Source organism: Schistocerca americana, chromosome X, assembly GCF_021461395.2.
Source record: "Schistocerca americana isolate TAMUIC-IGC-003095 chromosome X, iqSchAmer2.1, whole genome shotgun sequence".
NCBI lineage: Eukaryota > Metazoa > Arthropoda > Insecta > Orthoptera > Acrididae > Schistocerca > Schistocerca americana.
In genome coordinates, this window is record NC_060130.1 from 734,199,670 (window position 1) to 734,219,248 (window position 19,579).

Genomic DNA, 19,579 nt, shown 5'->3' on the forward strand with positions numbered 1-19,579 from the left:
TCTCGTCCTTGTCCAGGGCGAAATGTTCTCTATGTCTAATGAACTCGTCTTCGAGAGGGCATTGACGCCTAATCTTCTTCTCTCTGTGTTCAGCGCTTTAGTAAGAATCAGTAGGGGATAGTGTAGGTAATTTTTCCGTACTGTTGTTTTCGAATGGTGGTTGGTTGTTGAGGGGACATTATAAGGCAGTAAATATACGTAACCAGATATTAGTATTCCCAGCAGTGTAAATAATGTCCTACGTATGATTCTGAGATGGAAGCCACATATTAGCCTACTTTATTCCAAGCAATGAATAGTTTTTACCTCAGCCAAGATTGTTCCGTTGTTGTAAAATACAATTTGAAAATAAATGGGCAAAATAACCTGAGTTTCTTTAATCTCCAAAGTCTGTTATTATATACCTGTAACGCAAATACCATAGAATTTAGGGGTTACAGAATACTTATAATATGTGATTTGTAGCACTTGTCAATGTGGCATAGCAAAGGGGAGTGTACATTTGGACGTTGATGTTAACCTGTAACATCAATTGTAACAATGTGATCTGGAGGACCACAGAGAAAAGAGAAAGTCATAGGGGAGTTTACATTTGAACGTCGATGTCAACTTGTAAGATTAAATCACTTGTAGCTATGTGAAGTGAGGAAATGATGAGTCGTGTTTAGAAACACGGCAAATAAAACGATTCGATACCCGGTGCTTCCGTAATTGAGACTACGCCAGAAAACTGGCAATTCTCTACTTACGCAATGTGCGTGGTGAGCAGTTTTATTGAGAGGAAAAACGGCGATTCAAAATGTTTCAAATTTTTCATTTCGATTTCTTTCATATGACACGCGGTAATGCCTCTTTGACAAGACAGCGGCTGAACGTGGGCTGGCATGGTAGCGAATGTTTTGCATAACATCCACGCTCCACGTGAACATCCTCCCACGGTGGTACCGCTGATAACGAACGCTGCGTTTGAGTACCGCTGAAGGAAGGGCCCCCCACTTAAGCACGTTCTGCCGGCCAATGGGAAGACTGGGGAGCGGTCACGTAGGCCGCGCGGTACGGGTTGGTGAGAATGCGCCGGTATTCAGAACGCTCTCTTGCCTGCCAGCTCGGACCGCGACCAGATGTGTCCACTAGTTCCTCCCTTTGGGGGCGCAGTGGCTGTCAGTTTAACTGTGGCAGCCTCCTGTTGCCGTAGCGAGTTTGAGTTTGGTGTACCCTTTAGATGTAGGCTTTTGGAGAAATAAAACCTCCACCAGTTACTGGAATGAGTCTTTCCCTTCGAAGGTTTTCTCCCAACACCATCGGACGCGCCACTTTTGCTCATTTCCGATCACGACCAAGTCCAGCACGTACAAAGTGGTATCAGCTGAAATGGGATAAGCTCACCTTTACGTCCGGTTGACACGTTTCCGTCTGCGGATTGTTGCCGCTTCAATCTGATGGATACGAGCTGGCAGAGCCTGTTGGCCTGGTAGTTAGTATGTAACCTGGGCCATGGTAGGAAATTTTGACATCTTGTTTGCGACTGGATGCGCACACTGTGCACTCGCCGCGTGTCAGCGCGTGCCGAACGTACCGTTAATGCATTAGGCCGTAGACGACGTCTTTGCTGCGCGTGGGCGTGCTCTCCCGGACCGCGCCGCGGTTCTGCCGCAGTCTTCGCATCGGTGCGAGCGCACAGTCTGACGCACGCCACAGACCACGCCGCTCCTGCGCACTGTCCTGTTTTCTCGTCGCTCTGCCGAGGGTCCACGCAGCCTCACCGCCGCACGCAGATGTCGCTGCCGCCGCCCCGTCATCTCGACGTCCGGCGCTGCGCCGTACCGCTAGTCCGCCGACACCATCGCCTTCGCCGCTGCCTCCGCCGATACACGACGTTGATGTAAGTGTCGCTGTAATGTGTCCTTACTTCTCTCAACTGTCTGCGTTGCGAGCTTCAGCCGCGGGAACTCGTCACTGTTTAGTATAGGTTACTATTGAGATCCCTCTTATGTAACGTTGATCTACACAAATCTTGGCCCTAATACTGTAACCATGCCTGATACGCGTTCGCGTACTTTGCCAGAGCGGCCAGAAACGGCATCTGCAGCCGCTGTTGCTTCAAATAATAAGATAGATCGTCTCACGCTCCAACAAACACAACTTAATCAAATGGAACTTGACAAACAAACGAGTATCGCCACATACAGATAAATATACGACATAGTAGAAAATCACATGACAGTAACAATACTACAAGTAATATCTACATTAAATTTAGAGATAAGTCCGAAATAACAAGTAAAATAACGATTTTCCTGTTTGTACAAAGGAATGCAAGTAATTCTTTAGCTTTTTGGACAATTATTTTCGAACATGCAATTGTGTAATACGTAAAATGTATAAGATGCAAACTGTAAAGCAGGTGAATTTTATAATAGTGTACATAAACATACATATGCAGTATCATAAGACTTAACTACACAATCACGAACGCACAACACCGATGAGAAATGCCTTTCGGGGAGACGAGGCTCGAAGTCACCCTTCCGAGGCTCCTCTTCTTCTTATGGCGTGGTCAACTGGAGGAAGTAATTGTAGTAACAAATAGTACTGTTAAATCTTACACACAAGCCAGGTAGAGCTAATCTCATGAAATACATACATAAAATAGTAACCATAGTTGAATAGAAGATGCTACTTCAGATGAGACGGGCCCGAAATGTTTACCGATGCCCTGCCACTTGAAATAGCCAAGTAAAGGGACCTCTTTTATTATCTAAATCTTTCCTTTCTTCTGTTATTTCTTCTTAAGAATATAGTTTAAATAATTTCCTTGCCCAAAATGTACTTCATGTATCACATTTTTTCTTTAATTAGTAATGTAATTATGTAAAGGGCAAGAAAAAAATACGAGCAACAGCACTGAGAGAGCTGTAGAAAAAGATGAAGAGTTTGTCTCTGCAGCTTGTCGCTAATTTTTAATAGCAAACGACCCACCATAATAACCAAGGCGGTGAGTCACTCTATAATGTTAATAAGTAAATAAATAAATAATAACTTGACAAATTAGAGTTACAGAGAATCTCGATGAAGCTTTAAGTAAGCCCCACAGTGGAACCCGGCGCTCGTCGATATAGACAGCTGCGAGCTCCTCCAGAGCTCCTGCAGTGGATCCCATCTTATGTGTGCCTAATGTTGCCAGTTCTCTCCCTGTAGTTACTTCTGTACCTTCATTTTATGGAAAACTGGGTGAAAATACGAACTGACGCATGGTGCAGGGAATTGCAATTGAATCTCAATGTAGACAAGTGTAATGCGCTGCGAATACATAGAAAGAAAGATCCTTTATCATTTAGCTACAATATAGCAGGTGAGCAACTGGAAGCAGTTAATTCCATAAATTATCTGGGAGTAGGCATTAGGAGTGATTTAAAACGGAATGATCATATAAAGTTGATCGGCGGGAATGCAGATGCCAGACTGAGATTCATTGGAAGAATCCTAAGGAGACGCAATCCGAAAACAAAAGAAATAGGTTACAGTACACTTGTTCGCCCACTGCTTGAATATTGCTCACCAGTGTGGGATCCGTACCAGATAGGGTTGATAGAAGAGATAGAGAAGATCCAACGGAGAGCAGCGCGCTTCGTTACAGTATCATTTAGTAATCGCGAAAGCGTTACGGAGATGACAGGTAAACTCCAGTGGAAGACTCTGCAGGAGAGACGCTCAGTAGCTCGCTGCGGGCTTTTGTTGAAGTTTCGAGAACATACCTTCACCGACGAGTCAAGCAGTAGATTGCTCCCTCCCTACCTATATCTCGCGAAGATACCATGAGGATAAAATCGCAGAGATTAGAGCCCACACAGATGCATACCGACAATCTTTCTTTCCACGAACAATACGAGACTGGAATAGAAGGAAGAACCGCCACACACCGTCAGTAGATGTAGATGTAGAAATCTCATCACATTTCTCCAAAATGCCCGTGATACACGGCGGACATGTTCCTCGCCTGACAGCTTTCTTTTGAACGTAACAACGTTAAAACTTTCTGGCGATGCACGCAGGTATGTGGAATCAGTTGATATGTTGCGTGACGCAGTCACTTTCGATGTCCTGGCCAATGGGTTAGCAGAACGCTACTCCGACGAACGAGGTGTCAGTTATTACCGAGTTCGGTTATCGACACTTCGACAGAAGAACGGAGAGGAGTTCGAAGCGTTCGCTGATCGCATTAGAACGGTATCTAGCGAAACTTATGCCTAAGGGAAGGATCAAACCTGTAGTTATGTGCTAATCGAAGAGACAGAAGCCAGAGCGATTGATGTGTTCCTACGGGGAATTAACCCATAGATCGAGAGTGAGATAGAAGTAGCATCCCCCACTTCTTTGCATGAGACAGTGCGATTGGCGTTAATATTGCAAGAAGTAGGATGGCTCGTTGCGGCCCCTGCATGAAGTAATAAACTGCGCCGAGTTTTTGTCAATAACACCGTTTGTCTACATCTACATCTACATTTATACTCCGCAAGCCACCCAACGGTGTGTGGCGGAGGGCACTTTACGTGCCATTGTCATTACCTCCCTTTCCTGTTCCAGTCGCGTATGGTTCGCGGGAAGAACGACTGCCGGAAAGCCTCCGTGCGCGCTCGAATCTCTCTAATTTTACATTCGTGGTGTCCTCGGGAGGTATAAGTAGGGGGAAGCAATATATTCGATACCTCATCCAGAAACGCACCCTCTCGAAACCTGGACAGCAAGCTACACCGCGATGCAGAGCGCTTCTCTTGCAGAGTCTGCCACTTGAGTTTGCTAAACATCTCCGTAACGGTATCACGCTTACCAAATAACCCTGTGACGAAACGCGCCGCTCTTCTTTGGATCTTCTCTATCTCCTCTGTCAACCCGACCTGGTACGGATCCCACACTGATGAGCAATACTCAAGTATAGGTCGAACGAGTGTATTGTAAGCCACCTCCTTTGTTGATGGACTACATTTTCTAAGGACTCTCCCAATGAATCTCAACATGGCACCTGCCTTATCAACAATTAATTTTATATGATCATTCCACTTCAAATCGTCCCGTACGCATACTTCCAGATATTTTACAGAAGTAACTGCTACCAGTGTTTGTTCCGCTATCATATAATCATACAATAAAGGATCCTTCTTTCTATGTATTCGCAATACATTACTTTTGTCTATGTTAAGGGTCAGTTGCCACTCCCTGCACCAAGTGCCTATCCGCTGCAGATCTTCCTGCACTTCGCTGCAATTTTCTAATGCTGCAACTTCTCTGTATACTACAGCATCATCCGCGAAAAGCCGCATGGAACTTCCGACACTATCTACTAGGTCATTTATATATATTGTGAAAAGCAATGGTCCCATAACACTCCCCTGTGGTACACCAGAGGTTACTTTAATGTCTATAGGCGTCTCTCCATTGAGAACAACATGCTGTGTTCTGTTTGCTAAAAACTCTTCAATCCAGCCACACAGCTGGTCTGATATTCCGTAGGCCCTTACTTTGTGCGGAACTGAACCGAACGCCTTCCGGAAGTCAAGGAAAATGGCATCTACCTGGGAGCCTGTATCTAATATTTTCTGGGTCTCATGAACAATTAAAGCGAGTTGGGTCTCTCACGATCGCTGTTTCCGGAATCCATGTTGATTCCTACAGAGTAGATTCTGGGTTTCCAGAAACGACATGATACGCGAGCAAAAAACATGTTCTAAAATTCTACAACAGATCGATGTCAGCCTATAGTTTTGTGCATCTACTCGACGACCCTTCTTGAAAACTGGAAGTACCTGTGCTCTTTTCCAATCATTTGGAACCTTCAGTTCCTCTAGAGACTTGCGGTACACGGCTGTTAGAAGGGGGGCAAGTTCTTTCGCGTACTCTGTGTAGAATCGAATTGGTATCCCGTCAGGTCCAGTGGACTTTCCTCTGTTGAGTGATTTCAGTTGCTTTTCTATTCCTTGGACACTTATTTCGATGTCAGTCAGTTTTTCGTTCGTGCGAGGATTTAGAGAAGCAACTGCAGTGCGGTCTTCCTCTGTGAAACAGCATTGAAAAAAGGTGTTTAGTATTTCAGCTTTACGCGTGTCATCCTATGTTTCAATACCATCATCAACACAGAGCGTCTGGATATGCTTTTTCGGTCCACTTACTGATTTAACGTAAGACCAGAACTTCCTAGGATTTTCTGTCAAGTCGATACATAGAATTTTACTTTAGAATTAACTGAACGCTTTACGCATAGCCCTCCTTACGCTAACTTTGACATCGTTTAGCTTCTGTTTGTCTGAGACGTTTTCTAAGGAAAGGATCAAACCTGTAGTTATGTGCTAATCGAAGAGACAGAAGCCGGAGCGATTGATGTGTTCATAAGGGGAATTAACCCACAGAATGAGAGTGAGATAAAAGTAGCTTCCCCCACTTCTCTGCATGAGACAGTGCGATTGACGTAAATATTCGAAGAAGTAGTATGACTCGTTGCGACCCCTGCATGAAGTAATGAACTGCGCGGAGTTTTTGTCAATAACACCGTTTGTCAGCGGTGTGGAAAGCCAAACAACATCGCAAAGCGTTGTCGCGCTCCTTGTTGTACAAAATACCTCACTATAGGACATCCAAGCGATAATTGTCCACAGCACAATAGACGAAGTTTGGCACAAAGGGCTTCTCTGCAACCCCGAGTGGAACAATACTCAATGGAGTGAGGGGCAGGCCCTGCCACTCACTCTCGCTCCCAGCCAGAACTATGAACCTTGTTAAGATAGGAAGGATTAATGAGGTGGGAAAGTTAATATTAGAAAGTAAACTCGGAGGAAAGAGTGTCCGTATGTTGGTACATACAGGGGCTCAAACTAGTATTTTATTTGTGTCCTAACATGGCAGACGTGTGCCCAAGCCGTCGTGGTACGATATAAATGTCTTAGGCGAGAAGGTAATAATAAAGTCTGGAACTGTTTTGGCGATCTGCAAATCAACGGGAAAAATGTGGGTTTGACATAGAAGTAGTGAGGAGAGACAAACGAGATTTTGATGCCATTTTAGGGAATGATTTGCTGCACCGTTTTCAGGCGGTGATAGATTACAAGCCACGAACAATTCATTGAGGCAACCCACTGTTTTGGCAGTAAGCATGTGCCTCAGTCGCGAGGAATTCGGGGGTATGAGGCGTCTTCCTCAAGTTCCGCGAGAACCACGTACATGGGCGTTAAAACCTCCCAAATCTGACAGAATCAGCAGAGGTATGGTAAAAGTTCTCTTGATTTGTGTGAAAACTAGAAAACTGCCGAGATCGGACTTTCTGGTCGATCCGCGCAGCCAGAAGGCCATTCTTAACCGGTTGCAAATCTTTGTGATAGGAGCATAAGTAAATCAGAAATTTTAGAAAGGAAGGTTAGAGTACCAGTTTGCACTGGAAATTTCAGTCAACGAGATATCGATGTTCCACGTGGAACAATATTGGTAGGTGGAGAACAGGTTACAGATACAGAAGTTCAGTATGAAAACAGTTTAAGCAAAGCAGGAAGAAAAATTTGCCAGTGTTAAGGAATCAGTTACGAAAGAAGTTGGCACATTTGCCTAAGTCAGATCAGAATCTTTTGTACTCAGTTCTAGAGGAATATGTGTGGCTATACGAGAAATGGCAGTATTTGCCAGCACATGAAATCGTAAAGCACGAAATTCCCACTGGAGATGTTAGACCGAGCGCTCAGAAACCGAACCGTAGAGACTACAATATCATTTACAATCGGCTGCTGAAGAAACTATTCAACAGCAGCTGGCTGCAGGGATAATTCAGCTCTCTACAAGCCCATGGTCGTCACTCATCGTCTTGGTCCCAAATAAATCATTAAATCGAGGAAAATCCTATCGTCTATATGTCCATTTGAGAGCAGTAAGCAGACTCACCACCCCTAACACTTATCATCTGTCCTATATCAACGAAACGTTGGACACATTAGGGATTTATGAGCATTTCACCACCCTTGACCTGCACTCTGTGTACCACCAAATTCCGATTGCGCGACAAGATCGACCCAAAACCGCTTTTGTGATTATATGAGTTTCTCCGTATGCCTTTGAAGCTATGAAATACGCCTGCCACTTTTCGAAGGATCGCTGACTTACTATTGAGAAGTTTGAAGCTTACTATGTGTCTTGAGTATCTGGATGATATGATAATTTTTTCAAGGGCGATTGAGGAACACGTAGGGAGATTAAGTTGTATGTTGTCTAGATTGCAAAGTGCATACCTAAGATTGAATACAAAGAGGTATTCATTTGACAAGTCACAGGTCCAGTACCTGGAAAATATTGTTAGTGCAGATGGCATTAAGCGAGACCCTAGGGTGACAGAAGCTGTAGACAATTTTCCTGTCTGTGCAAACGTTAAAGGGTTGCAATCGTTTTTCGGTATAGCAAATTATTATCGCTGTTTGGTAAAGGACTGTGCTATGATAGCCAAGCTATTGACGAAGTTGTTAAAGAAGGTTGTTGAATACGCGTCGACCGAGGAGTGTGAGATAGCTATGAACAAAATTAAAAACGATTTAACTAGTTCAACTTTGCTAATCTACCGATATTTTTAAAAACCATTTATTCTTTCCACAGACGCATTGACTACGCCATGGGCGCAGTTCTTTCTTAGGAATATAATGGTGAGGAAAGGCCTATAGTTCACACCTCTAGGCCGATGAATTCAGCTGCGATTAATTATACACTGGTGTCCAAAATTAAAGCAACAAACGGAAATTTTGCTAGGTTGCGCTTATTTTGCCACAAAACAGCACAAACAGGTGATAGTAAAGTAGAAATAATGTAAAGAATACAGAACGTAAACAACTGAAACATGGATAACGGTAGACCAAATATGTTCTTCGTTTTTTTCAACTTAACAGATTTGCACACACATTCCGACAACTGGTTAATGTGCTCAGTATTGGATGTGACCACTTCTGGCCTCACAACGACGTACCATGCTGTGAATGATGTCATCAGTCTCATGTTGAGGCAATAACGCCCATTCGTCCTGCAGAGTTGTTCGCAGTCTTGGAGAGTGGTTGGTGGATGCTGACGTGAAGCAATCTGTCTCCCTAGTGCATCCCAGACATGCCCTATGGGATTCAAATCTGGAGAGTGAGCAGGCCACGCCATGCGTGCAATATCTTCCGTTTCCAAGAAAGCATCAACCATCCGTGCTCTATGAGGTCGAGCGTTATCGTCTATAAGTTCGAAGCCTGGGGCCACACACCTCCCAAAAACAGCGACTGATGTCCCAAGATCTCGTCACGATACCTGGCAGCAGTTAAACCTTGCCGATTCACCTTTACAATTTCATGAAGAGGAGTTCGAGTGGTAAAGATAATCCCTGCCCACACCGATATCGGTCTCTTTGCACAATGTTGAGTCCCGAAATCGTGGTCCACGTTCCCTCCAGATGCGAATCCATCGAGAATAACTCTCCAGACTAAATTGGGACTTATCTGTGAAAACAACATTGGCCCATTGTTCGAGAGTCCAGGTGGCATGTAGATGTTCCCTTTTGTGAAGGCGCGTCAGAGGTTGACATAGAGCAGGTCTCCGACAATAAAGGCCACTCCACTGAAGCCTTCTGTACACCGTTCGCCTCGATACAACACGTCCAGTGGATACTGCGAGGTCACATGCCAGTGGGGGCACTGTTGTGCCCTTACAGCCAAATAACGGTCCTCTCTTCTTATGTCACACGTGTTCGGCCCTGTCCTGGTCTTTGGTACACAGTTTCGGTTTCTATAAACTGTGGCTGCATCCAAGAAGCAACAGAACGATTCACATTAAACCATCGGGCCATATCAGTTTGAAACTGTTCTGCTTCCTTTCTTTCTATAGACCTCCACCGCAGGGTCTGATAGGCATCTTCTTTGTGTCTCACTGCACCGTCTGTCACTGTGTACACAGGGATTATGGACGTGGGGCTATTCGGCAAATACTACCTCGTTTCATGGGTGCCCTGACATCATCGTTGGCATGGTTGTCCGTTTATCGGAGCGCCATCTTCCGTGCAGAACACGATGTTACGGATATTTGGTTGGCAGTTCGTATGACTATGTCGTGAATTAGACACAGGACAGGGAAATAGCGGCTTGTTGCTTTAATTTTGGACACCAGTGTAGTACTACCAAGAAACAACTTTTAGTCCTTATGTTTGAAGTTACTTATTTCAAACGCTACCTATATGGACGCAACTGCACTGTGGTCACTGATCACTACGCCCTTGTATGGATGTTAAGTTTAAAAGAACCCAGTACTCACGTAATTCGCTGGGGTCGAAGGTGGCAAAGTATGAATACCCAGTACGTCACAAGACCCGCTTAGGCAACAGAGTGGCAATATCTAAACAATTACAGCAGCTGTTACGGCACAATGTCATGGCAGTTTACAGGCCTTCCATAATGGGGGACGTGCAATGAATGCTAGGATAGCCTCTCGCTTTTGGTGGAAAGACTGATGTACGGAAATTTTAGTCATATGTAGTTGGTACTCCGGAGAATTATTGACTCTCACCTTTATCTACGATAGCAATGTAAGCCAAAGCAATTAATTAAAATTCATAGCATCACCGCACCTGCTGAAGAGGCGGATGAACTATCCACTACATCATACTGTCACTACAGGTACCACACCTGCATGGACCACCCTAGTACGTCTCCGTCACCAATATAAATTCCAGTCCACGCCTCATCCCATTGCTACACTATATGATCAAAAGTATCCGGACACCAACAAAAACATACGTTTTTCATATTAGATGCATTGTGCTGTCACGTACTGCCAGGTACTCCTTATCAGCAACCTCAGTAGTCATTAGACATCGTGAGAGAGCAGAATGGGGCGCTCTGCGGAACTCACGGACTTCGAACGTGGTTCAAATTGCTCTGAGCACTATGGGACTTAACATTTGAGGTCATCAGACCCCTAGAACTTAGAACTACTTAAACATAACTAACCTAAGGACATCACACACATCCATGTCCGAAGCAGGATTCGACCCTGCGACCGTAGCGGTCTCGCGGTTCCAGACTGTAGCGCCTTGAACCGCTCGGCCTGCACTTCGAACGTGGTTAGGTGATTGGGTGTCACCTGTGTCATGCGTCTGTACGCGAGATTTCAACACTCCTAAACATCCCTAGCTCCACTGTTTCCGATGTGATAGTGAAGTGAAAACGTGAAGGGACACGTACAGCACAAAAGCGCACAGGCCGACCTCATCTGTTGACTGACAGGGGCCGCTGACAGTTGAAGAGGGTCGTAATGTGTAATAGGCAGACATCTATCCAGACTATCACACAGGAATTCCACACTGCATCAGGATCCACTGCAAGTACTATGACAGGCGGGAGGTAAGAAAACTTGGATATCATCTTCGAGGGGCTGCTCATAAGCCACACATCACGCCGATAAATGCCAAACGACGCCTTGCTTGGTGTAAGGAGCGTAAACATTGGACGATTGAACAGTGGAAAAACGTTGTGTGGAGTGACGAATCACGCTACACATTGTGGCGATCCGATGGCAGGGTGTGGGTATGGCGAATGCCCGGTGAACGTCATCTGTCAGCGTGTGCAGTGCCAACAGTAAAATCTGGAGGCGGTGGTGTTATGGTGTGGTCGTGTTTTCCGTGGAGGGGGCTTGCACCCTTTGTTGTTTTGCGTGGCACTATCACAGCACAGGCCTACATTGATGTTTAAATCACCTTCTTGCTTCCCACTCTTGTCAGCCGGAGTGGCCGAGCGGTTCGAGGCGCGACAGTCTGGAAACGCACGACCGCTACGGTCGCAGGTTCGAATCCTGCCTCGGCCATGGATGTGTGTGATGTCCTTATGTTAGTTAGGTTTAAGTAGTTCTAAGTTCTAGGGGACTGATGACCTCAGAAGTTAAGCCCCATAGTGCGCAGGGCCATTTGAACCATTTTTGAACCTTCCCTCCGTTGAAGAGCAATTCGGGGATAGCGATTGCATCTCTCAGCACGATCGAGTACCGGTTCATAATGCACGGCCTGTGGCGGAGTGGTTACACGACAATAACATCCCTGTAATGGACTGGCGTGCACAGAGTCATGACCTGAATCCTATAAAACACCTTTGGGATGTTTTGGAACGCCGACTTCGTGCAAGGCCTCACCGACCGACACCGATACCTCTCCTCAGTGCAGCACTCCGTGAAGAATGGGCTGCCACTCCCCAAGAAACCTTCCAGCACCTGATGGAACGTATACCTGCGAGAGTGGAAGCTGTGATCAAGACTAAGGGTGGACGAACACCATGCTGAATTCCAGCATTACCGATAGAGGACCCACGAACTTGTAAGCAATTTTCAGCCAGGTGTACGGATACTTTTGATCACATAGAGTATTACCCTTCAGTATTGCCAAGGCTCTCCGTTATTGGAATAGCACCTTAGCAATGAGCGAAATGGGGTTAATCCTGCCTGTATCTCAAGCGTAGGTGATATATTAATAACATATAGTTGATATTTCTTAATATGCTTACTCCCACACATCCTAGAATACCTACATCGGACTTAGTGGCAGAAAGCACGACTCTGAAGAATTTTTACAAATTCTGAGCGTATAGCGAGCCTGCCCCCTACGCGTCAGAATTATGAAGCCTCTGCTGGACAAACATGTCGGACTTAATCAAACTTTTGAAGAAAAGAACACTAGTACAAGACGCCGGAATAACGCATTTGGGTACATGATCGTCATTTAGTGATCAATCACAGTGCGAAAGCTATTGCAAGTTTTTGACAGTTAATACAGTAATCAACCACAATGGAGATATTCTTTTGCATTTTTACATTCTGTCCTATTATATTGTACAATATGACATTTGAATACTCAGGCAACTACTGCCAACAGGACGACAAATCACATGTTAGACCACTTCTAGTAAACCCTATAGTGAAAAACCAATTGTTATTTTACCACTAGTGCCATATACACCCTACACTTGAAGACGAACTAGATACTCATAAGCCACTTTTTTTTATTTATTAGCTTAAATGCAGACGCAACTTACATATTTCGTACTGAGCCAGTCCAATGCTACTTTAAGAAGACATACTGCATATTACGATTATTACTGAGCTCTCATTATTCATCGCATTAATATGAAACTTCTCATCTACACAGGTGGGTTTGTCACCGAAGAACTACCGACGCCGTCACTGATGCAGCGCGGATGAGTTGAGCACGAGTAAATGAAGTACCAAGGCGCACGAGGATTCGCATTTGGAACAGAGGTGTGCTGATTCAGTAACATTAACGACGTTAGGAAGTTCCATAAGGAAACACATAAGAGTGCAAGCAACAGTTTAAACAGATACGAGGAAACAGTTTTTTTGTAACAAGAGTCAAGAAGCAGTGACAACATGAGATGTAAAGACGAATAAGTACCCTCAGAGGAGGCAGATACTTTTAAAGTACCTTCACAAGTTCCAGAGTTTGAGAAATAAAAGATAGGAGGAAGTTGCATCAGAATTAATTATAGGATGAGTTGACTACGCCCACTACTGCTCTGGCTACTAATGACATTTATTGTGTTTAGAGTAAGGTTCTTGAGCCATGCCTCACTATTTGTGCATTTTTGTGTGTTAGATCTTATGTATTTTGGTGTGTAAGAGTGACAGTTTTCCACTCCCTCTGAGCTTGTCCATAGAGATAAATGCATTTTCTATCATCTGAATACAGATAATTAATGAAAGGTACTGCCGTAATGCAGCTAGATACTGCACAGCATGAGCGAACATGTGTTGATAAAAGCAGGTAGCGTGCGCCAATTCTTATTTGTTCAGTTATAAACAACATTGTTAGGAAAAACCTTCCCTCTAACTTTAAAGTTACTCCTCCCGTTGTGAATGATACAGTGATTCATTGGTCCCCTTGGGAACGTTCATACCTTGTTAGGGTGTTTGATTTGAAATGGAACTTTTGCACCATGAGGCGAACTGCCACATCGCCCATTGATTTGGATCACGGCAGCAATTCTAATCAGGCATGAGGCAGAGTAGATTATTTCCACAATAACTAACAGTAGAAGTAGTAGCAGAAGTAGCTAACTGCGTCAAGGGGAGTTTATGATGGTTCATTCTACTAATAACACCACAACATTGCGCTAGAGGCACCATTCGGGATAATATCAACTTACCATAACATCACTGAGTGATAATTACGCTTGATACTGATGGAATGGTTAATTTTAGTGACACTGCATTTGCTGGAATGAACTACTGGTAATAAGGTTCCTTACGCTACTGGCGGGGCTCGGTGTGCGTGTATCCGTTCTGCCAATGAAAGTCTGGTGAATAAAACCCGTAACCGCTACAGTTATTTTTTGATTCCTCCGCAGTATTTCTTACCCTAACGCCACGTTACCAACTTTATTCTGTACTTCCTTCTTCTGTCGAGGAGAGGTCAGCCCAGGTCAGTCTGGACTGAGTCGCTCTGACAGTACCAAATCCATCTCATTTTTACCATTCAACAGCAACGAGGTATTGCTCCTCCCTTGCTGCAGTATTCCGTGCTTAGTTTCACCCTGGTTTCCCGTAAGGCATCGGTGTTTCGGATTGCCAGCCAAGCAGACGGCCGATGTTTTGGGCGAAACAACGCAGGGATGATCAATCAGTAGTGTTTGGACAATTCTAGGGAGAAAGCCCTTTCATATTGGCCTACACTAGGTCTCCAACACATCTTTCCTTACCTACACTTACGGCTTCCCTACTTTCTAACGACGTTACTCTTGGCGCCCTACCTTCTGATCATCACAAGTACGCATGAATGTCTGTCATAGATCCCTGCTTCTCCCATCAGTCATTTTTATTTTGATGGAAACTGAGTGACCTACCCAGTTGTTGTACACTTGTACATCTCTTGTAGACCTTACTCACCCTTGAGAGCGCCTAATAGTATTATGCCCTACTCGTGCTGAGAAAGTATCCTCTCAAAACTTCAAGAATATGCGCAAAGAGCAATAACGAACACGATAAAATAACAAATGAATGTCATGACCACGGGGGCAGTTTTAGTTGTTTTCTGGTTACTCCCCCTTTCCTGAGGTGAACTCTGATCTCGTCTATGCATTTGGCAGAGTGTTTGCAACTTTATCCTCTATCGCTTTCACTAGGTAGTGGCTGCGCAAATGCGTAAAGATATTCCCGGTTCCTCTGAGACTTCTTGTTACCTCTGTACCTCGGTGGGACCTCTAATTCTACTGTTAACAGCTTTCAAAAATGGTTCAAATGGCTCAAAGTACAATGGGACTTAACATCTGAAGTCATCAGTCCCCTAGAACGTATAACTACTTAAGCCTAACTAACCTAAGGACATCACAATCCTGAGGCAGGATTCGATCCTGCGACCGTAGCATTCGCGCGGTTCCGGACTGAAGCGCCTAGAACCGCTCGGCCACCGCAGCCGGCTCAACAGCTTTACTTAGCTCTTGAGACCGAATAAAATGCGAGCGTTCATAGCAACAAAATAACTTTAAGGACAGCCGACGTTTGGGAATCCTAATACTTTTACATGCAGGAAACTAATAGACTGAAGCACCTTGGGGCTAGTAATAAGAATTTCGTACACGGTAATCCAACTCAATGAACTACAGCATACCCAGTAGGCTTTAGTGTTGCACTCTCTCTTTCTAAACTTTTGTTCGCGCCTCTGGTGTTCGTAATCTCTTATGGACATAAATACTGCTCATTGATCACTGACATGATACATTTATTCAGCACATCTGTATGAACTTTGTCTACGTCTATTATATAATTTGCAAGCGTTGAACGATCACCCTCAGTCACGAAGTACATTACCTTGTGTACCATCTTATTTCAGTTCCTCCCTAGTCGGTTACTCAGCCATTGTTTCCAGGCACATGAAGCACTAGTCTGGGACTCTCAAACGAGAAAATGTCGGAAAGGAGCGTAATCTTCTCTCAAGGTAATATTTGTTTTATTTACTCATGTATGATTGTAAATACATTTTTGGGATCAAGGAAGATGCAAGCAGACCACTGCCTATGCGGTTCTTCACTCGAGTACCTATATCCCCTATGGAAACGTCGTTTTCCTGACCCGTCAAGTAGCAACTATTTTTGTTATTTCACATGCGTACATCTCTAGTAGTCCTTACTTACTGAATTGCGACCTACGTGTACTACGAAAATATCTCCTCAAAACTTCAAGAATTTACCCAAGCAGCAATAACGAACGTGACGAAGTTACAGACGAATGTCATGACCACAAGGGCAGTTTTATTTGTTTGCGGCTACACCGCCTTTTCTGAGGTGACCTCTCCTCTCGTCTATGCCCTTGCGGAGTGTTCGCAACTTTATCCTGTATCACTTTTACTACATGGTGGCTGCGCAAATGTGCGACGACATTCCCAGTTCCCAGAAGACTTCCACTTAGGTCTATACCGCGGTGGGATCTCTAGGTCTAGTGTCGAAGCTCTTAAGAAACCGAGTAAAGTATGAGTGATCACAGGAACAAAACAACTTTAACGTCAGCCGCTACTTGTGTATCATACGACTTTTGCACGCAGCAAACTAACAAAGTGAAGTACCTTGGAGCTAGCAATAAGCATTTCGTACACGCTGTTTCGACATAATGAAACACCACTTATCGCGGGGGGGTTTACTGCTGCAATCCCTCTTTCTACATGTGTGTTCGCGTCCCTGGTGTTCTTCATCACCTACAGACGTTACTCCTACCCATAGATCACTAACGTGACACATTGGTTTAACACACCTTCATGGCTTTTTGTTACGTCTCTTATATATGAAGGGCTTATTTCAGTAGTGGTACAATTCCATTTTTGTTCATTTTGAGATACAGAGTCCTCAAGTTAAATGAGTGCTGAAAAATCTGTAGTTGAGATACCAGAAATATTCAAGAATGCTTCTTGCTAGAGATGAGCCTTTCTTTCTGTTTGTTTGGATCATTAATTTCAGAAGCATTATAGGCAGAAAAGTGGAGGTAATGGACTTGTACCACTATTGAAATAAGCCCTTCATATTTTACAGGTTTTGAATGATTGTCCCCGGTCACTACGTTCGTTACCTTGTATACCGACGTACACTACTGGCCATTAAAATTGCTACACCAAGAAGAAATGCAGATGATAAACGGGTATTCATTGAACAAATATACTATACTAGAACTGACATGTGATTACATTTTCACGCAATTTGGGTGCATACATCCTGATAAATAGTACCCAGAACAACCACCTCAGGCCGTAATAACGGCCTTGATACGCCTGAGCATTGAGTCAAACAGAGCTTGGATGGACCGAGCGAGGTGGCGCAGTGGTTAGCACACTGGACTCGCATTCGGGAGGACGACGGTTCAATCCCGTCTCCAGCCATCCTGATTTAGGTTTTCCGTGATTTCCCTAAATCGTTTCAGGCAAATGCCGGGATGGTTCCTTTGAAAGGGCACGGCCGATTTCCTTCCCCATCCTTCCCTAACCCGAGCTTGCGCTCCGTCTCTAATGACCTCGTTGTCGACGGGACGTTAAGGAAAAAAAAAAAAAAAAGCTTGGGTGGCGTGTACAGGTACAGCTGCCCATGCAGCTTCAACACGATACCACAGTTCATGAACAGTAGTGACTGGCGTATTGTGACGAGCTAGTTGCTCGGCCACCATTGACCAGACATTTTCAATTGGTGAGAGATCTGGAGAATGTGCTGGCCAGGGCAGCAGTCGAACATTTTCCGTATCCAGAAAGGTCCGTACAGGACCTGCAACATGCGGTCGTGCATTATCCTGCTGAAATGTAGGGTTTCGTAGGGATCGAATGAAGGGTAGAGCCACGGGTCGTAACACATCTGAAATGTTACGTCCACAGTTCAAAGTGCCGTCAATGCGAACAAGAGGTGACCGAGACGCGTAACCAATGGCAGCCCATACCATCACGCCGGGTGACACGCCAGTATGGCGATGACGAATACACGCTTCCAATGTGAGTTCACCGCGATGTCGCCAAACACGGATGCGATCATGATGACGCTGTAAACAGAACCTGGATTCATCCGAAAAAATGACGCTTTGCCATTCGTGCACCCAAGTTCGTCGTTGAGTACACCATCGCAGGCGCTCCTGTCTGTGATGCAGCGTCAAGTACACAGAGTACGCGAAAGAACTTGCCCCCCTTCTAACAGCCGTGTACCGCAAGTCTCTAGAGGAACGGAGGGTTCCAAATGATTGGAAAAGAGCACAGATAGTCCCAGTCTTCAAGAAGGGTCGTCGAGCAGATGCGCAGAACTATAGACCTATATCTCTTACGTCGATCTCTTGTAGAATTTTAGAACATGTTTTTTGCTCGCGTATCGTGTCATTTCTGGAAACCCAGAATCTACTATGTAGGAATCAACATGGATTCCGGAAACAGCGATCGTGTGAGACCCAACTCGCCTTATTTGTTCATGAGACCCAGAAAATATTAGATACAGGCTCCCAGGTAGATGCTATTTTTCTTGACTTCCGGAAGGCGTTCGATACAGTTCCGCACTGTCGCCTGATAAACAAAGTAAGAGCCTACGGAATATCAGACCAGCTGTGTGGCTGGATTGAAGAGTTTTTAGCAAACAGAACACAGCATGTTGTTATCAATGGAGAGACGTCTACAGACGTTAAGGTAACCTCTGGCGTGCCACAGGGGAGTGTTATGGGACCATTGCTTTTCACAATATATATAAATGACTTAGTAGATAGTGTCGGAAGTTCCATGCGGCTTTTCGCGGATGATGCTGTAGTATACAGAGAAGTTGCTGCATTAGAAAATTGTAGCGAAATACAGGAAGATCTGCAGCGGATAGGCACTTGGTGCAGGGAGTGGCAACTGACCCTTAACATAGACAAATGTAATGTATTGCGAATACATAGAAAGAAGGATCCTTTATTGTATGATTATATGATAGCGGAACAAACACTGGTAGCAGTTACTTCTGTAAAATATCTGGGAGTATGCGTACGGAACGATTTGAAGTGGAATGATCATATAAAACTAATTGTTGGTAAGGCGGGTACCAGGTTGAGATTCATTGGGAGAGTGCTTAGAAAATGTAGTCCATCAACAAAGGAGGTGGCTTACAAAACACTCGTTCGACCTATACTTGAGTATTGCTCATCAGTGTGGGATCCGTACCAGGTCGGGTTGACGGAGGAGATAGAGAAGATCCAAAGAAGAGCGGCGCGTTTCGTCACTGGGTTATTTGGTAACCGTGATAGCGTTACGGAGATGTTTAATAAACTCAAGTGGCAGACTCTGCAAGAGAGGCGCTCTGCATCGCGGTGTAGCTTGCTCGCCAGGTTTCGAGAGGGTGCGTTTCTGGATGAGGTATCGAATATATTGCTTCCCCCTACTTATACTTCCCGAGGAGATCACGAATGTAAAATTAGAGAGATTAGAGCGCGCACGGAGGCTTTCAGACAGTCGTTCTTCCCGCGAACCATACGCGACTGGAACAGGAAAGGGAGGTAATGACAGTGGCACGTAAAGTGCCCTCCGCCACACACCGTTGGGTGGCTTGCGGAG

General features: G+C 44.8%; 1 long non-coding RNA gene across 1 annotated transcript; it reads left to right on the forward strand.

Moving 5' to 3' along the window:
* The first annotated feature begins 1,106 nt into the window (after positions 1-1,106).
* Positions 1,107-14,370, forward strand: LOC124556511. Its single transcript, XR_006968614.1, has 2 exons — positions 1,107-1,882; positions 13,178-14,370. It is a non-coding gene; the product is annotated as an uncharacterized LOC124556511 (long non-coding RNA).
* Positions 14,371-19,579: the final 5,209 nt, after the last annotated feature.